General features: G+C 33.1%; 1 long non-coding RNA gene across 1 annotated transcript; it reads left to right on the top strand.

Annotated features, from left to right (window-relative positions):
- Positions 1-10,019: 10,019 nt before the first annotated feature.
- LOC126713600 (uncharacterized) lies at positions 10,020-19,512 on the top strand. Its single transcript, XR_007651383.1, has 4 exons — positions 10,020-10,510; positions 11,562-11,620; positions 17,828-17,894; positions 19,193-19,512. It is a non-coding gene; the product is annotated as an uncharacterized LOC126713600 (long non-coding RNA).
- The last annotated feature ends 1,622 nt before the right edge of the window (positions 19,513-21,134 follow it).

The following is a 21,134-nucleotide window of genomic DNA, read 5'->3' as shown; positions in this document are numbered from 1 at the left end:
TTTAAGTACAACGGCAAGACTCCAAGCATTTGTATATAGAATAAACTAAATGGACAAAACTTAGATATAGTTCTTTAGGTGTTTTTCTTTAGATTCTTCCCTTAAAATTTAGCCATGTGATTACTTAATTAAAAAATATACTTTCATCCCATGAAAAAAAATCCGCATGGTAGAATCTTAAGAGAGGAACTTAAGGAATAACACTTACGTACTGTACCTAAGTCTTGTCCAAACTAAATTACAAATATTAAAAAATAAAAACCCTTTAAATAGGGATGACAATTGACATGATAAAGAGAGATAATTAACCAAATTTTGTTACTAGTAAAGTTTCAAGTTTGCATGTTTTTTGATTCAAAACACAATCTCCTAATACTACACACACTTTGGCGTTGATTAATTGTAAGACCGGTTTAAAAACATATGAGTATCTTTGCTAAAAATTAAGTCAATAAATTAGAGTTCTATTTTACTATTTCTTTGGGTACTTTCAAAACTAAATCACAAATATAGATAACACAAAAATATTAAGCATATTACATTTTCATTTTCATGGAATCTAATTAATCGACATAATGTGTCATATAAATATAATATGGTTATAAAGTAAATGTGTATTAATTTATGTTAACACTTAATAATACTAGTCGGCACCCTCAATGATAAATTGTTGGCTTCATCACTGTGCACACCCTCGGGCACGTGCATGCATGTAGGGTTTCAAAAGCTATAAGGAAAATTTTTTAACGGAAATGCGTGCAAAGCTAATCCCACATCGCTTGGGAAGAGCCCTACACCCCTCTCTAAATACTATAAAAGGTCATCTACGGCCCTTTTCCCAAGACACATTGAATTTACTCCAAAAAACTGATTCAAAGAGGGAGCTTTTACTTTTAAAAAAACATCTTCAAGTTAAAGTTTTCTTGACTGGGACCTCTTTAGGTTTAAGCCCTTAGTTAAACTTATTAACCCGTTTGGGTATTTGTTTTGTAGATTGACTGAGGAGAATGGTCAAAATCGAGCTTCAAGAGCTCTTTTGTTCGATGTATTGTTCTTCCCTTTTCTCTTTCTTTTCTTTTGTTTTTTAGTTTTCTAATAGTTTTGATAACTTGCCGTGTAGATAGATTTTATTGTTTTATTAGTTAGAAGCCTGCTAGGATAGTTTAGGAGTGGTTTAATTGTTTGTTTTCTGTTGCATTTTTGGGTAGGGATGCGTGAGCATGCTTGTGCATGCGTACGCATCTCCACGACCATGCATACGCATGCTTTTGCATATGCACGCATTATTAACTCAAAATTCCAAAATTGCTTGTTCTTTGTTTTCTTCCTATTTTTCTTAATTTAAGTAAATGAATGTATAAGTCAGTAAGCAGTAGAATAACATGTTCATGTGCTTTGTTAGTTTAGATTAAAGATTAGGGTTAATTTGCTTGTATTCACATGAACATGCATTAATTCATAGGTGTTGTGGTGATGATGCAGTATGTTAAGTAGAGGTAAGTACATGCATTACAATATGAACATACATATATGAAATGAGATGAATATGCAATGGTATGATATGATGTGATGTGATGTGATGTTGCTGCCTTATTTGATGTTATTGTCTTGTATTGATGTTGCTACCCTTGTGATTTTATGATGACATGTTTGTTGCCTTGTGATGAAATGTGATACTAAGTAATATGTTATGCCATGAGATAGAACATGAAATGCTTAGATGAATGGTAGGGCATATACCATGCTTAGATGTATATTAGGACATGAATAAGGTTACCATGATGATGTGATGAGATGGATGATGAATATGAGATGTTTGTTGCGATAATGTCATGTTTAGATGAATGCTAGGGTGTATGCTAGGTTAGGATTAGTGTGTGTGGGTGTATAGGATAGCCTATTAGGGGACCTTTTGATAGAATTAGGATATGGAACATAATGAGTGGAGATCAGCCCACAGGTCGGGCAGAGTTGAGTGTCTAACACATTTCCATCTTTGTACCTTAACATTGGAAACAAACTTTGGATAGATCATGTAACACCCCATAATTTTGATACCAATTAAATTATTATTCGTAAATTATAAAGGAGGCTTACAATTAAATGGATTAAATTCATTTGGGCCTAAGATATAATAAGATAAATGCTATGGGATATGAAGCCCAAGTGAGGTGGCATAAGTAAAAATATGGGCCTTGATAACCCTAGTCTTTTACCTTTTAAGTTACACGTGTATGTACATAAGAAAGTTCCTTTTTGTTTTCAACCGCAACACACTATTGAGCCGTTTCTTTTCTTCTCTACAGCTATGCACAATTGGTTCAGGTATGGTTTGTCTTGCTCTAAATTTAAGAAGTTTGAATAGTCAATAGCTAGCCATTGTCATGAACCTAGACTATCATTATACTAATAGAAAAGGGCTCCTATAATTGTATTATATTAGATAAGGAATGGTCCATATGTCAGGAAAGGGCCACAGGCTTTGAATTTGTGCCTAATGGAGTAATAGGCTTGGACTTATCAATTCAAGTTGTCACCATGTGAAAGGGAAAAGGTTGCTTTTTGTGGTTTATATTTAATTGTTTATAGTCTCACTTGTTTACCGTCAACTGACATGCATCACACTTTTGTTATTATCTAAATCCTAGTCCAGTGGCATCAAGAGAGCATACTAATTAAGCAACTAGATTGATAGACTAAAGCTATCACATGGCTTTCAATGTTAAGTTGAATATATATATATATATATATATATGTATGTATAATATTAGAGTCAATAGATATCCAGCGGCATCAAGAGGGAATGCTAAGCAACTAGATTGATAAATTAAGGCTATACGTGGCTTCCAATATTAGATTGGATAGATGTAATGTTAGAGTGAATGGATATGAATAAATAATATGGCTGTTACATTCGGGTTGGTCAAATGTTCATTATTCGACCCTATTGAAGTTTCATGAATACCTATGATGACATAATGGAAAAATCTGATTAGGAAGCAAAATCTTTAAGTCCAAAAATCTGATCAAAGCTGAAAATGAATTGGATAGTTAGGTGAATAAATGGAGAATTTTGGATATATCAATATTGTCTTGGATAAAATCATTTAAGTCTGAAAATAGATTTTTTTTAAGTGGGAAATTGTGTATTGATGAACCTATTTTTGGTGTTGCTAGGTTTTAATTCTACTAAATCGTTGTGATTTAAGGGAGGTTGATTTCTTTTATTTTTGCAACTAAGAGGTAAGTGGTGTTTACTAATTTTGGGGGTTTTCCAAAACAATGTTGATTATTAAACTATTTTATATCAAAGAAATATGTTGATATTCTATATATAAATTGATATTTTATAAATGTTTGATGTGCACATTGACTATTAGTTTTATGAAAAAATTGTGGAACAACCTAAATTTATTTAAACTTGTATGTGTGAATATATCCTTATATTTTTTAGAATTATGAATGGATTATTTTTGTGAGCATTTTGAATGGATTATTTTTGTGAGTATCTTGAATATGTTTTGAAAACCTACGGCAAGTCGTGATTAAAAGCTCAATATTGTATTTAGTCCTTAGCAAGGGACAATCATATTGCAGCTAGTCCTTAGCAAGGGACGGTCCCAGAAAAGGGGACAATGCACATTTGATAGCTCTTTAGCAAGAGAGTATACTGTTGAAGATCCAAAAAGGAAGTTCTTTAGCAAGGAAGTGCACCTTTAGGTTCCAAAGGAGCCATCCTTAAGAAAAGGGATGAAAAGGAGGTTCCAATCCCAAAAAGGGGACAGCACAATCCTGTCAACGGGGCGTAAACATTGACCACGAGAAAAGTCTAGGTAATTGTTTATATGATGGTATTGATATATATATATATATATATATATTTATATATTATGATGGCTCACAATATAAAGTTTTTTTTTTTTTTTTTATATGTGCAATATTGATGAGTAACAAGTTATGAAATTGTTGTAAGTATTATTTATTTGAAAGGTTTGTTCCCACACCCTAATGTTAGTGAATTTCACTTATTAAGTGATCTCACCCCCCTTTATTTCCCCTTACAAATACATTAGAGGAATTATTGGAGTAGAGACTCGTGGAAGACAACAGTTATGAATTATTTTGTGGAACTGAAGAGTTTATTATGATTTTTATGGCATTAAACTTTGTACTGGAGAATTATTTTGAAGATGTTTTGTCTTTGGTGGATTAGAGCTCTGACATTTGTGATGAGATTTTAGACTGCTAGTTTCTTTTATTTAATATTTTTTTTTATGGATTATTCAGATTAAATAGACTTTTATTGCTTATGATTTTGGGGCGTTACAGATCAGGCCCTTTGCAAGTGGCACATACATGGTTCCTAAACCTAACCTAGGTGGCGATCTAGTCCACTTGGATGTGGTGTATTTGTTAGAGCATGACAATCATGCACAACAAGGGGAGACGAAAAGCACATTGTGTAACACCCCATAATTTTGATACTAATTTAATTATTATACGTAAATTAGAAAGGAGGCTTACAATTAAATGGATTCAATTGATTTGGGTCTAAGATATTAAAAATAAGATAAATACTATGGAATATGAAACCCAAGTGAGGTGGCATAAGTAAATATATGGGCCTTGATAAGCTTTTAAAAACCCTAACCTTTTACCCCTTAAGATACACGTATATATATAAAAGATTTTCTTTTGTTTTAGCCGCAACACACGGTTGAACAACTTTCTTCTTTCTTTCTTTTTTCTGCTTTGTGGGTGAACGTGAGACTACAACAGGTATGGTTTCCTTTAACTCTAAATTTAGGGAGTTGAATATTCAATGGCTAGACTTGTCCCACGTTTGTAGGAAAGAGCTATGCTTGATATTACTCTGGTAGCTAATAGGATAATAGGCATCACTTTATAAAACTTAACCTATCGATATATTAAAAGAAAAAGGACTTCTAGTCATATGTTTGACTTGTCAATCTCCACCTATCCTTATATTAATGAAGAAGATGACTTGTAATTGTTATTATATTGGAGTAAGAATGATGCACATAGCCTTTTTGTTTTCCCCTAGTCTTGACCTTTTAGCCACTAGCAGGTTGAGATGCCTTCTTAAAACAAGAAATTTCCAACAAAGAAAATATCTAGATATTTCTTATACCCTTTCCAATGACATCAAAATAATGCTTTCATTGTTTTTCTATATTAGCAAAGAAAACGACCACTAACTAGAAATGAAATTGGGCAGTAAAGAGGGAAAAGAAATTTGAGGAAAACTAGGCCCTATGTGTAGTTTGAATTATAAGGCAGCCTCAATACCGCAATCAGAGTGGCACAAAGAATCTAGCATTTCAGTAGGCTTTAATATTGATAGATTAAACTATTTGAGTGTGAAAACTTATTTTAAATGGGAAACTTGTGTATTGATGAACCTATTTTTGGTGTAACTAGGTTCTAATTCTACTGATTTGGTGTGACTCAAGGGCAGTTGATTTCACATTTTTGCAAATTAGAGGTAAGTAGTGTTTACTAATTTTGGGGATTTTCCCAAAACAATGTAGATTATTAAACTATTCTATATCAAATAAAATATGTTGATATTCTATATATAAATTGATATTTTATAATGTTTGATGTGCACATTGACTATTTGTTTTATGAAATACTGGTGGTATGACCTAAATTTATTTAAACTTGTATGTGTGAACATATCTTTATATTTTTTAGAATTATGAATGGATTATTTTTGTGAGTATATTGAATATGTTTTGAAAACCTATGGCAAGTCATGATTAAAACCTTAATATTATATTTAGTCCTTAGTAAGGGACAATCATACTGCAGCTAGTCCTTAGTAAGGGATGGTCCCAGAAAAGGGGACAGTGCACATTTGATAGCTCCTTAGCAATGGAGTATACTATTGAGGATCCAAAAAAAAAGCTCCTTAGTAAGGGAGTGCACCTTTAGGTTCCAAAGGAGCCATCCTTAAGAAAAGGGATGAAAAGGAGGTTCTGGTTCTAAAAGGGAACAACACAACCTTGCCAACAGGGCGTAAACATTGACCATGAGAAAAGTCTAGGAAATTATTTATATAATGGTATTGAATCTATTGATATATATGTTATGATGGCTCACAATATAATGATAGTTTTATATGAAATATTTGATGTTAAAATATTGATGGGTTACAAGTTATATCTTTGTTGTATGAATTATTTATTTAAAAAGGTTTGTTCCCACACCCCAATGTTAGTGAATTCCACTTATTGAGTTATCTCACTCCACTTTTATTTTCCCTTACAGATACATTAGAGGGATCATTAGAGTAGAGATTCTTGGAGGACAACAGTTACAAATTATATTGTGAAACTGAGAATTTCATTATTATTGTTATGGTATTGAATATTGTATTGGAGAATTATTTTGAGGGTATTTTATCTTTGGTGGAATTAGAGCTCTGACAATTGTGATGAGATTTTAGGTTGTTGGCTACATTTATTTAATATTTTTATGAATTATTTAGATTGAATAGACATTTATTATTTATGATTTTGGGACGTTACACATTGGGTGCAGGCGCTTGGGCCCACACATAATTAAAAAAGAAAGGTTTAAAAATCTTACCTGCATGCACTAGCTTTTGTTTCAGTTTTAATCAGATTCCTTCCGAATTTTGACTTATTTTTCTGATTTTTTGGTCCACAAGCTCATAAAATTAATTCTAAATGTGTCAAATTAATTAATTAATTTTTTAATTGACCAATTTTGTAAGGAATCAATTAATGATTTGTCTCTAGATTAGATCGGGTGCATGCAACCTTACCATAAACTATATCCTCAAGCAATAGCATTATGACACATCATTTAATTTAAATTGGAATAAAAATTGACCAATCAAAATTAAGAGTTCATAATCACCTATGGTATGGACCTAATTCATGCAAGTGCACTTTACCGTTAAAACTTGTTTTCTTGCTATCTTTCAATTTGATTGTCCAATTAAGGCTCATGAGCTGTTGTTCTGATCATTATAACTTCAAGATTTATATCATTCAATTTAATTAGAAATCAAATTATCGAAATTACAATTTGTCCCTATAATGTGACATGCAATGGGATGCAAGGTGTAATGCAAGTGAGGTTAAATGGGAGTTGTAAAATGGGGTGTCTTCAATTCTATTTTGGTCGGCTTCAATTTGCATGCAAAAATAAGATTTGAACCCTAAAAAATAAAAATAAAAATGCATTTTTAATATGAAAAAATAAAGAGCTACATAAAATAACGCAATTTTTCCTAATCGGATGTTAGATAAATTATTATGATGGTTCAAGAGCTCAACACCCTAAAAATGACCTCACTATGACTAAGTTTAACAGGGTTTGACAAAGTTGATCAACAGTCAAATTAGCCTAAAATTTGTCCAACACCCAAATGTCACCTTGTTTTAACCTAATCCACCATTTAAAACCATTTAACTAAGTTTGACCAACCCTAATCGATGCTTAATCAAGGTTTGACCAATATTCCAACTGTCTGATCATGATAAATTTGTGTTCATGTTAAAGACCATAAAATTCTCTTTAAGATGATAGTTCACAAGCTCAGTTCGTAGTTGAAATGAATAAGATATCACAAAAAATTGAATCTTTAGCCAAAAGACTTGGCCATTTTTACTAAGTTTGATTATGGTTTAGCCTTGGTTAAATTATAATCAAACGACCACCAATTGGCCCAAAATAGGAGTTGTTGGAAAGGTCTCATGATAAGATCCGATTTGGTATATTTGGATGGCAAAAACTTCACTTGAATAAAAAGAATTTAACAAAAATATTAATCTGGAAACTTTATGCATGAAAGTGATTTTATCATTTTTTTCCAAAGCCTCCAACTCACCAAATGGTAAGATTGGGACAATAAAGCAACCATATTTAGAAAATAGGCATCACAACCATTCCAACAACGCCTTACTTGTCCAAAAAAAAGGTCGGCAAGATCCTGAAGTAAGTTCACAAAGTTAGAACAAATTGCACAAAATATGTTTTGAAGGTCAAAAAGTTGTTTTCTTGGGGTGTCTTCACGTAAAAATAATTGTTTTGTTTTAGGCGTGAATGATGCAAAGCGCTTATACTTCCATGAATTATGATCAATTGTCTACATCCCGGAACAAACCACTCGACAAGATCAACTGAGGATTGAGAGATATCGCATGCACAAGATAGGCAAATAGTCATCCTTGTAAATTTTTGTGTTGAACCACCCTACTTCTTGCTGGATCTTCTTCTCGACCGTTACTCCGAATGAAATAAAGTATGTTCCTTTGGAAAGTAGATTGCAATACCTTTCCAACAACAGCAAAATCACAAAAATCTGAGTTCCGGAAGCCTCCAAACATTTGCTAAAAGATAGGTCTCGGAAATAGGAAAATGGGACTAAAAAGGCCTAGAAGCTTTTAAAAGTTTATAGAAGCATGAGCAGAAAAACAGTACCATCCCTGCCATTTACCTGGCTCATGGCAAGGATAAGCATGTTTTCCACCTCATTTTCCTTTCAATATAAATCCCCCTTCCCAATTTATTTCGTCATCAACGATTGCCACCTCTAATCTTTCTAAACTAGGTCACAGTACAAAAATCTCATTTTCCAAAGTCTTTAAAGCCTTAAATCAAGTCTTCATTAGCCTCTTAATTACTCCCTTAGTAAGCTTCTTAAACCTTTTTATTGCTTTATTAGTCTAGATATTCATTTAATCAAATAAATGCCATTCTTTGCTTTATGTTTAGCATGTTTATATATTGATGCTTGCTTAATTTTTCTGATTAGTATATTATTTCTATGCTTCTATGTCTAGATTAATGTATTAATTACATGCTTTACTCTTGTCAATACTCCGTTTAACAAAAGCGATGATTTCAACCACCCTTTTAGTGCTACGACGACACGATGTTCCATCATGATGTATGGATGAGAATAGAGAAGACTATGTGGGCCTCTCCTTCCCTCCTTCCTTCTATTTGGAGAAGAAATCATATACAAATGCGTGATGACTATGTGAACCTTATGTGCACTGTGTAAAAGAATTATCAACGATTCATTTTAATTATGAATCACAACCAATCATTGGGATTTCTAAGATGTGATTAGTCACTTCTATCTAATTTATTTTATTGCCAAGCCTAGGTTAAGAAGGTGTCTTTTTTCCTAATCAAAACAAAGATAAAGATAATCGAGTCTTGAACTAGAATCATAAATTCAGGAGCTCAATGACACATGGGTGACAAGTACGTGAACTACAATCATAAATTCAGCGCTCATGGACACATTATTAACTCAGTCTCTTCAACAAGTAAAATTCCTTTACTTGTATCCAGGAAGATTATGCACTAATAATCCTCCCATTTTTTCATGCATCTCAGTGGTTACATTTATGGCATCAATTCATTGAAATGCTACATAGTCCCCCATCGTTTACAATTTACAGTCATACAGTATCATGGTGTCGCCTAACTGTTACATCACCATGCGATCTCCTTCATCCTTGTGCTGAGACATTTCACCGCTTCACTTCGTAGACCATTACCATGAATTAGTACCATGTTGTCCACCCATTGAAGCCACGAGCCCAAGCCATGAATTAGTTCCACCGGAAGTGATCATGATCCGTTGCCAGATGTCGTTGAGTTTTGTCTTATCGTCTAGTTCCTCTCTGATCAAAGTGTTACAATCTTCCTCCACTACAAGAAAATCAAGCAGTTGCGGCGGACCTATTGCGGCGGGTGCCAAAACAGCCGCTATAGGTCGCCCTATTGCGGCGCGAATTGGGCCAGCCGCTGTACAGGAGATCTATTGCGGCGGGCCAATAGCCCGCCGCAATAGTTATAGCTATTGCGGCGCGCTACAGCGGCGGGCCAATATCCCGCCGTAATAAACGTGTTTCAGCGGCCCAAAGGTTAGCTATAGCGGCGGGTCAATGACCCGCCGCAATAGGCCCTTACATTTCCCACACCCGATCCTAAATTTTCCCTCTGTTTTTTTTTCCCTATTCATTTTAGCGCCTCTTCGTTTTCCCTCTGTCTCCCACACTCTCTCTCTTTCTCTCAGACACTGAAAATCTCCTCACTGTCTCATTTCTACCACTGCCCACAAACCCACAACCACAGCCACCACCACCACCACCTCCCAACCCCCAACCACAACCACCACCACCACCCAAAAATCGAGCCTAGTTAGGTCCAAAAAGAAATGGGTTAGGTCTAGCCCGACCCATTTCTCTTATCCTTTCTAACCCTAACGGTTCATGCCCCTAATCTAGAACCTTCCCTCTTGACAGAAACCAATGGCTTGAGCAACCTGATCTCATCGCCTCAAACCGGCACCGCCATCAGTAGAGGCGGGTTGCTCCTCATCAAAAACCCTTACCGAGATCTCCCTCTAGACCTTGATTGGCCTTTCCGATCAACATTCCTTTGAGCTTTGAATTCGACCACTCAGTTTTGTCCAACTTGGTTCGCAAAGTTCCAGGTCTGGCTTTTTGTTTTTGTTTTTGTTTGTACATTTATCGCTTCAATTTGTGTTAAAGATTGCTTTTTTTAGATGTTTTGGTTTCTGGGTATCTGCATTTTACCATTTCTTCAAAGTTATAGACTGATTTCAACGGGGGGTAGTGTTTTTGTTTTTATTTTTTTAGGTGTTTTGTTTTTTAGATGTTTTTGTTTTTGTTTACAATTTTGAACTTAGTTGGGTTTCTTTGGAAATTCTTATGTTGATGATAATGACTGATCTTATATCAGCTTTGTTTCAATTTTGAGTCAAACAGTGTATACAATGGGCTAAGCATGGTTGTGTGCATTTTAATGGCTTTTTGATTTCAACGGGGGGTGGTGTTTTTGTTTTTATTTTCCCGACTGGTAGTGGTGATGCAGTTGTGGATTTGGTGGTTGGGGTTGCGGCTGTGGGTGGTGGTGGTGGTGACGGTGGCATTATCTATGAGAAATACAATGGACCTGATGTTTATTTGTTGCGTTAGTATTTAATTGGCTTGTGAGATTGATAATGGAACAACCAGTTAATTTACTGAAGTTTGTTTACTTAAAGCATGTTGATATATATATATATTACTGTGAATCACAAGATACTATTTGTTTGTCCATGTGCCACACCTAAGTGTCTGAATGTGTTCCAACCATTGGACCAATGCATGCTTTTATTCTGCTTGGACTAACAGTAGTGGTGCATGCCACTCTGATAGGCTACTCAGATTAAACTAACCTTACCTTGTAGAATATCAATTAGAATAAGGTATTCATTCAACTCCTAATTTGCTACGTATGTTACTGACTTATCATAACCTGAGGTACAATTTATTAACATTTGGACAACAGAGATGAATAAACAGATGACTTATTAATAGTTGTATTGTGATAAGTTGATGGCTGCATGGTAGGAGATATGGTTTTAGGTGGTCCAACATTTCCATTGATGTATCTTGTTTTTCTCTGTTTTTATGGTTTCTGGTTTTCACTAATCCACTTTCATATCCTTTTAACAATATTGTTCTTGTTTTGTCCTGTAGACTATCGTTGTTGTTTCTGTTGCCCGCATGGAGTTGTACAGCTTGGCTCTTTAAATAAAGTATGATAAGTTCAAAATTCATTTGGTGCATTGTCACAATCATGCATGATTACTGAAACTTTTACTCCAAGTTGATGTTTGTGCAGTTTCCTATGGGGCTACAGGATAGATATTGAACTTAGCTTTTTCTTTGTTTATTTATTTTTAATTTTCAACATTGCTGTGTTTGGTATTATAGCTATTCAGATGTTAATTCACTTCTGTTGCAATACTTGCTTCTGCAGTGAATAGTGACTGATGAACTGATCAAATTTCTCATGTTTGTATGCTTTATTGATGATTATTGGTGCTTTTACACCAAAAAAAATAGTGACCATTGTAATGGTGAGAGGACGGAGATATCACCAAGTCACCTCTCTCAGGGCCCTGTTTTGGCAGGATCAATAATATAAAACGTGGATTTTATAAAATGTAGTTGTTTTGAAAGTGTATTGTAAAATAAATTATTAAAATAGGTAAAGTATCTTTTTAAATTACTAAAATTATATATTTGGTAGCTTCTCTTACTTCTTTTCAAGTTACGAATAGCTGATATGTTCTTTGTGCAATATTCATGAAGTTACTATTTGGGCTGTCTCATGTAGTTGAATGAATTCAGCCTCTGACATTGGTACCTTCACTTCAACCTACAAGTTTTTGCAAAGTAGTCAACATAGTATTATTACCTATGTTTTGTTACCCCCACTATAACTACGTATTTACCTGATTTTATTTTAGAGGAAAGTGATGTACAATGGGCTAAGCATGGAAATTCTATAATGTGGATTTTTTGTTTATTTCAATAGTGAACTTAAATATCGTATTGTTACTAACAAAGAATCTATTAAGATTGAACTGGGGTTACTTTTCCCCTAATTAAGCCATACGAATTTAGGGACTGGGTTCTATGTCTCTATGGTTCAACCTGGTGTTCTAGGAATTCCAATTGAAGTGAATTCATTGTATAAAATACAATTAGTTTGTAATGAGTTTGATTGGTATAGGTATGTGGCTTTGAAGGTTTTGTCTTGGTTCATTGTTATTGACATCTTTGTGTTTGTCCTCTATGTGTTAGTTTAAATTTTCCAGTGAATAATTTGAATTAGATTAACTTTATTCTCTTCTCACTGAATCTTAGGTTTTTCCTTTTTGGATTTATGACTCAACTTTTGAATAAAATTTTGTTATTCAAATTTAATCTTCTCCACTAATGCAACGTAGTAAATTCTCTCAAACCTCCACTACCAGTTGAATTTCTTGTTCGTCCTTATACTAATTTCTGCTAGCTTGTCATTATGAGAATTTATGCTAAACTATAATGATTAAGTCAAAACAATGGCTATTCATTATCATGTTTTTTTCTTTGGGGGTGGAGGGATTGGAGTCTTTTCTATGGAACACTATTGTTAGAGCTAGCAAGTCAATTCCATTGGTACTATAGTGAAATTTTTATCACTTACAAAAAAATAATAATAAGTAACAAACAGACACTAAGATACTTTATTAAGCCATGGATGCTACTAAAAAAATTTTAGGGAATGAGTTATTTAAAAAAAGTGCTCCAATAAATGCAAGTATTATTAGCAATAGAGTGAAAATGTTTAGGGTCAATCCCTACCATCAAACGGTAGGGCTGGTAATGAGTTATTACCAAGTGCTCTACCATCAAACGGTTCTCACTTTGCCACTGCCACTGCCAAATTTCATGGCAGCTCAATTGGGTTTTCAAATCCTCGCTTTTTAGGGTCCCTCTCCAAATTCGTATGTATTCTCACTCATTGTACCCTAATGTACTACCATCTTCAGCATGTTTATTTTTATTTTTTATTTTTATTTTTTTTAGTTTTGATTTATTTATTTATTTATTTATTAGTGTTATATAAGCTAAGAATCATGGGCACGTTGAAAAAATTGGACACTCTTGTAATTGGGTTTAATCCAAGTTAAATGGTTGTTAAATGTTAATTTGGAAAAATTTGTGATTTGGTTAAATCTGTCTCGGTAGTTATAATGCTTTGTTAATTTTTATTTGGTGATTTTGCTTAACTTTTTCACTCTATTGGGAATTTTGTCAGTTGAAAAAACATTTCTGTTAACTTGCATTTTCCGTCATACCAAGTGCTCTAATAAAGTGCTCTAATAAATCTCTGTTAAATTTTAGGGATGATATTGAAGATTAGGAAAAAAAAAAAAAAAAAAAAAGAAGAATGTGTGTCAGTTTGTTTTTTTGTTTACTAATAAATTTCGAGAATAGAATTTAGCTTATTTACGCATGGTTGGAAGTACCCAACGCCATCTATGAATATAATGTATGTATGTATGTAAAATATTATTGCAGTAAAATAGTCTGATTGGATTATCATCGCTTTTTTTTTTTTTCTTTTTTTTTTTTTTTTGAGTTTGCAATCAATTTCCTCACACTGTCTGTCACACATACACCTAAAATGGCAAAATCCTCTTGCATTCAAAATTTATCATCTTTCAGCTAATATATAATTTTTTATAATCCCCATTTTCCTCTAGTTACAAGTTATTTGCTTTGTAAATTTCACAAGTTAAGACGACTTTTGTCAAAACACAGGCCACAAACCTTCTAAAAAACTACTAATAATTTCGGTCTACCAATTAAGTTGAGTAAACTCTATTAGATTTAAAATTTTATACATGGTTCTCAAGATACTAAAATAAAACCAAGATTTTAAAATTATTTCACTGATTTGTGGGAAAAATAATAGTAAACAAGCATTTTTCCAAAAAAAAAAAAGGAAAAAGGTTATTGGACCCTTGAGAACTAATTTTTAAACTTTTATCTTTTTTTAAGTACTATTATTCTTCACATGAAGCAAAATATTTCTTAACAAACTTAATTAACATTTTTTTGAAATATGCTATCTTTGGTTTTCACAATTATGTTTTCACAATTCTTTTTAGCGGGGCTGAAGATTAAATCTTTGGTTTTCAGGGAGTCAGTAAAATTTTCTGTTGGGGACAATGGCTGTTACTGTGAGACTCATGGCTTCAATGGTAGCATTACTTGGTACAAGTATGTGGGGTTGTCCATTGCATTTGAATGCTCAAAATACTAGTGTAGCATATAATGAGTTTGATTTTGTCATAAGATTGTCAACACAGTTGTGTAAAAGCTAACAAAAAGTGAACATGGGTGCTCTGTTTTGATTTGATCTTTGGTTCTTAAAATTTTAAGGTTCCTGTCAACTTAAATTCTGGAGTGTTTCATAAGCCAGTTAGCCTTGTGAACTACAATTTTGAGAAGTATAAGCTTATTGTCACAGTTCTTAATGACCAAAATTTCAGTTAAACTCAGTCACTTGACCATTATTAATGATGAATGTTCCTAAGTTGTGGCTGGTTTAGACACCAATTCAGTAAATCAACCAATATCCTTGCATATTTAAGATAATTGAAAACCTCCAAAATTTCTAGTTCATGTTAGGTCCATATTTGTAATGATAAAAGTAAGAGTTAGACCTCGACGCTAAGTTTGTCTTGAATACTTCTGGGCTCCACTGACACTGTGACCCATGGTTAATGTTCATTATTTTATCAAATAATTTTTGCTAGGCTCCACCTAGGCTAAGTAATACTTTAATACTTCTAATATATGTGTTGGTTTCATGTTTGTATTGTAAAAATATGGCATGAAATATCTACATGAATGATAATGTAAAAGCAGCCAGCTTTACATCTGAACCCGAAAGTATTAGCAATAGAATTATTAGATGATGAGGAATTTCTTGGATAATTTTAAAGTATGCCTTTTGGAGTAATTTGAGCATATTTAGAGAGTATTGTAGCTGTAAGGTTTCTGGACTGACTTCAATCATGAGAGTTTATAAGGACTCATTTAGTGGAACAAGCATTCTCTTTTACTAGACTGGGGGAAGTTAGAGCTTATAATTTATAGGGTTTTTTTTTTTTTTTTTTTTTTTTTTTTTTGGCTGCAATTGATATAGTGCCTTTGGATCATTCACAGTGGTTTTATTTTTTTGGATTTTTCTATTCACTGATTTTTTTGGAATGTTTTTCTAAAAAGTTAACCTCTTTTTATATGATCTGTCTGCAATGTTGAACTTTTAACTTGCTATTCCACTAAGAAATTTTGACAATCAAATGAAATTGATAAAATTATATGCATGTTTGGCATTACTTTAGGAAGAGAGTTTTAATTATAGAGTTTTAGTAGTTTGTAATATAGAGTTTTAACTGAGAAGCTCTTTAGCTTTTTTGGCTTTTGAGTGTTTGACAAATTGTGTTAAACAATGCTTTAAAGTGGTAGATTTATAAAGCATGATTAGTGAATTGTAGAGTTCTTTCCCTAAAAGCTTCAAATTTTAGCTTCCTAATCATGAAGGTTGATGTAGTTGAGCTTTAAACTAGTTTTCTATTGGGGAGGGTTTGGGAATTGGGATAAGCATAGGTCTTATTTTTTTTTTTGAAATACATTGAAAATGCTGTTACTATTAGTTGTATGCATAATTTATAGGTTTTTAATATATTTCGTTCTTCTTTATTTAGGTTTTTTTTTTTAAATGCTGAATAGGCTTGAATTCCTATATATTTTATTCTTTACTAATAATTTGAGTCTGAAATATATGGAGTGGAGTCTATATGAAGCTGACCAAACCATGATATGACTTACAGTGAAAGAGCTTAAAAATCCCTTCATGAATTCCTTCCTTCCTTCAAACCCAAAATTCTTTTTTTTCTTTTTTATAGTATGTTGAACTCTGAGAAATGCCAATGGCTGGAATTTTGCCCTCAGATGTTTTTGTTGTAGTCTAACTGGGCCTTTTTCGACGACCCAAAAAGAAAATCCCAAAGCCTTGGTTTTTTTTTTTTTTTTTTTGGGCGTGAGTTTATATTAGAGCATTCTACATTGGCCTCTTCCAATGGGCTTTTTTGCTGAATCCACCAACCTTAATAAAATAGTAAGTGGCATAAATTGTTTCATAGGTTTGACTAGTGACTGCATGCCCCTTAGCTTTTATTTTTAAATGACATTATGCATTTTATCATAATAATATATTTCAAATTAGAACATACTATATCAGTGACCTTGAGTTCATCTTAGAAACCAATAGTATTGATATTCTTAAAAGGAGGTTGGTTTTTGGATTGAAGGTTAAAGCATTGGTACTTAGCACTACTGTTGAGATATCAATGATATGATTTCTTCTTATAATTAAAAATTAAAAAGCTGTTAGAAAGTTATTTATTTAATTATCTCCATCAAAATTATATCCAAATTTGGAACTTTCTCATAAAGCCAATTCTTTTTCTTTGCCTCTCACCCTCCTTTCCATTTGTTTATTATTATCATCAATTTCTAATGTATGACTAATTGACAAGCACCAAGGCTGTGTGATCCCACTTCCTATATTTTTATTTATAGCACATCTTTTGGTTGGATTTATTCCTATTTTTTAATGGGAACCAACTTTGCTGAAATAGAGAGTGATTTCAGCACTGTTAAGAGGCAGGGACGAATAGAAATTCAAGATCATGCTATTCTATAAATAAATCTTCAAATCATTCCTTTTATATATTATATTCAATTGGAAAGCTATACATGAGTTAGTTAAAGAAATGATTATTTATTTGCTTTTGTTACTTTTCAATACAATGAGATCCATTAACTTTCTAGGATTGTAAATGCACCAAATTGCTCATAAATATCTTGCACTTGGCTTGATAAAAAATTCATTTATATTTGTTTGTCTATAAAGAAGCTAACTTTGGACCTTGATTTTACAATGAGATCCATTGTTTTTAGTCAAAACTCAAAGGATCTAAAGAAAGAAGCTTCACTTTGTTTGTTTGATCCATAGGGTGATGGGGCAAAAGGGACATTCACTATGGAACTATAAAAGGAAAATCCCTCACAATACTATTCTACAATCATCATGGATATACACACTTACAAAAAGAATCAACACATAAGCACTTATGTTGTAATTTTATTTTGGATGCTATTAATGAGATAATTAGTAATTTCATTTAATGAGATTATGCTGTAATTTCATACCAAATTCTTTTATTTATTTATTTATCATTTTGGTGCAAATATACTAGCATAAACTTGTGTGTTGTATCTAGATAAGCTTCCTTTGTGACTCACTCTCAGTTAAATTGCTTTGAAATGAGTCTTGTTTGAAAATTAACTTAGATATATATATATATATATATATATTCTTTTCTTGTTGGCAGATTGCAAAAAGAAGAGACACTATAAGTTTGTGTGATCAAAACAAGTGAAGTTGGTGAAAAACTTAAGGTTCTCTTTCTCTGTGTGTGTGTGTGTGTGTGTGTGTTTGTGGTGGGTTGTTGAATTGGGGCAAGCAGGTGGCTTGCATGGAGTAATAAGGTGGTTTTAGCTGATATTGGGAGTGTTGACTATTTTGTGTAATGTTGGATGATTGTTATTGAGTTGTTTTTATTTGATTAATTCATTTTAAAGGCTTCTCTATATCTTTTTCACACATATGGAACGCTAAAATGGAATTACATATTTAAAGAGATGTCCATTCCTAAAGAATATTACTAGTAATGATGTTATAGTTACCAAATGTATTGATAACTTCTCTATGCATTTAAATTCATTGTTTGATTAGGAACATAGCTAAAAGTGAATGAGTAAAGATGATTGTTGTTGAGTTGTTTTATTTGATTAATTCATTTTAGGGGCTTCTCTCTATCTTTTTCACACATATGGAATGCTAAAATGGAATTGCATATTTAAAGAGATGTCCATTCCTAAAGAATATTGCTAGTAATGATGTTATAGTTACCAAATGTATTGATAACTTCTCTATGCATTTAAATTCATTGTTTGATTTGGAACATAGTTAAAAGTGAATGGTTAAAGATGATTTATTTCTTAAATTGATGTGAAATTATGTAAATAAAATGTAGGTTAACTCTTGATTTGTGTTTTCATGAAATCACATTATAGTTGATTAGGTTAAAGTATAGTTGCTGCCTGTAAAGTATGATATAGATATATATTACAATTATAGAACAATTTTACACTACTTAATTGGGAACATGCGCAAGGCAACCATGGTGACCAAATGGGATCCATCATCCCTAAAATTTGAATCTGAAATATACTGTTTCCCCCCCACAATTAACTGCTTATTAGTAAACTTCATTAGTCTTTCGTCATGAAAATGCAATCCCAATTAAAAGTATTGGTGCTTCAATTGCAAGCCTAATGCCATTGGCAATTGCCTCTCCCACCAACATTGTCACAATCATGGTTGTCCTCTTTTTGTTGTCCTTACTACCAACATGAGCATGGTTTGGCCACCTTTAACAATCACTATTAAGTGTGAGTGTGTTGTTCTTTACATGGTTATCACTATTACTGCTTGTTGTCATTGAGACCATCAGCAACCTTATCTCCTCTATCATCTTAAACACTGCCAGCTTAAATAACTTTTTTTTTTTTTTTACCCCAGATCAAGAAACATGTCTTCATTTAACTTCTTCCCATTTTTTACCTTCATAATATTTTCTTGTCATTCTATTTCATTTATATGCACTTATTAAGTAATCATACTTTGTATGTAGGATGCTCTGATCGAACAATCTCCAGCTCTCCCCAAATCATCAGCCGCATCTTATCAACCAAGAAGCTTATAAGTTTTATCTTGGAGTTCTTGGGCTTTTTTGTGTACAGAGAACTATGGAAGAACAACCGCATTTCTTGCAAGTGTTGAAAGACATTTTTAAACACTTTAGAATTTTGATTATAGTATTAGATTAATTTCAGCAGTTGTTTTATTCAAATGACCACATCTTTTTTTTGTTAATTTAAATATGGTGGTTATAGACAATGTTATGTATTTGATAATATATTTTTATGTCAATATTATGTTAGTTTCAAGACATTTATGGTGTTGTTAATTAATTACATTCGTGATATTGTGTTAGTAGAGCTAAAACTATTACATGTCTTTTATAACAGGTTTGTGAACTTATTTACAAGCAAAGAGCAGTTTTAAAACCCACTGGGAAAAAAAAAAAAAATCCTATAGCGGCGGTCAAAAAGCGCCGCTAAAGGTTCACATTTTACGTTCTAAATAAATACCTATAGCGGCGCTTATAGCCTGCCGCTAAAGGTTTAAACATATAGCGGCGGGCATGCACCCGCCGCTAAAAGTACATTCAGCTCTTCTCATCGATTCTCTATAGCGGCGGTATCTGCCCGCCGCTACAAGTATACCAATAGCGGCGGGCATTATCCCGCCGCTAAAAGTCCATCTCATGAATTCTGAAGACATATTGCGGCGGTTTTATGCCCGCCGCAGTAAACCTTCACCCGCCGCTAAAAGGTGCATCTATAGCGGCGCTTCTAACGACCGCCGCAATATACCTATAGCGGCACTGCAGCACCGGGACGGCCCGCCGCAATAGCACCCGCCGCTATAGGTCGAATGTACCTTTAGCGGCGGTTTTGGGGGCTTTAGCGGCGGTTCTGGACCGCCGCAATAGCCCGTTTTTCTTGTAGTGCTCATAGGTTCTTTGTGGGTGCTTTGTTACTGTGAAATCTTCTCTTTGTCACTGAATAAGTGGAGCACCATCAAAATCTATACCACCCACACGGTTAGATTTAGTTAACGATGATTAACACAATTCTTGTTAAAGAAATTGGATCAAGAACCTGGCTCTTATACCACTGTTAGATCTTGAAGTGTGGATGACAATCTTGTTAGGGTGGGAATCACCAACATTGATAGAAAGAGAATAAATTTAATGTACATAATGAATGAGGAGCCCTAATATTTACAGACTCCTTCATATTCCTTGGGAAGAGATGTATATGTTTTCCAAGAGATGTATTTTATCTAAGAAACATGACTCCTCAGTAAATAATTAACTTTTAATTAATTCCTTCTGTAAATTGGCGAAGCAACACCATTCACCAAGCCGGGTCATTGTATGAGTGAGAATGCATCATATTATGGTGTGATCGTACCATTAGATCCAACTTCTAGGACCATTTTCTTTGCTTTGTGCAAGTCTCAAGTTTGTTGCAGATCAGAGGTGATTTTTTTTTTTTTTTTTCATTTGTTTATATTTTGCTAAAATTATTCTAAATCAATAGTACATAGAAGACAAGCTCTAATTTGGACTCTTGCTCCGGTGATGTTGTTGCCTTGTTGGTGAAAGGGGGAAAGAAGAGAGAAAGAAAGAAAGAGAAATTGTAGTTGGCGTGTACATTTTTTTCAATCGTTGGATTGTTTGTCTGCCACATGGCATTTATCTATATTAAAATAGGAGAGAATAAGAAGGTTTTAAATGGGAGGGGAGTCAACTCCAATTTTAATAATGTTATAATTTACAACCAAACCTATTGATAGGTTTATTTATTTTTCCTTTATAACATTTTTTATTTTTAGTAATAAAGATTATTGTTCCTGTTATAATATTCATTCAGTATGTCAAAAGTACCATAAGTTTAATAATTATTGGAATACAACTAATTTTGTACTGTGGTAAATAATTAGGA

This window comes from Quercus robur, chromosome 2, assembly GCF_932294415.1.
Source record: "Quercus robur chromosome 2, dhQueRobu3.1, whole genome shotgun sequence".
Classification (NCBI taxonomy): domain Eukaryota; kingdom Viridiplantae; phylum Streptophyta; class Magnoliopsida; order Fagales; family Fagaceae; genus Quercus; species Quercus robur.
Note: the sequence above shows the minus strand (reverse complement) of the source record. Positions and strands in the feature narration are given on the sequence as shown.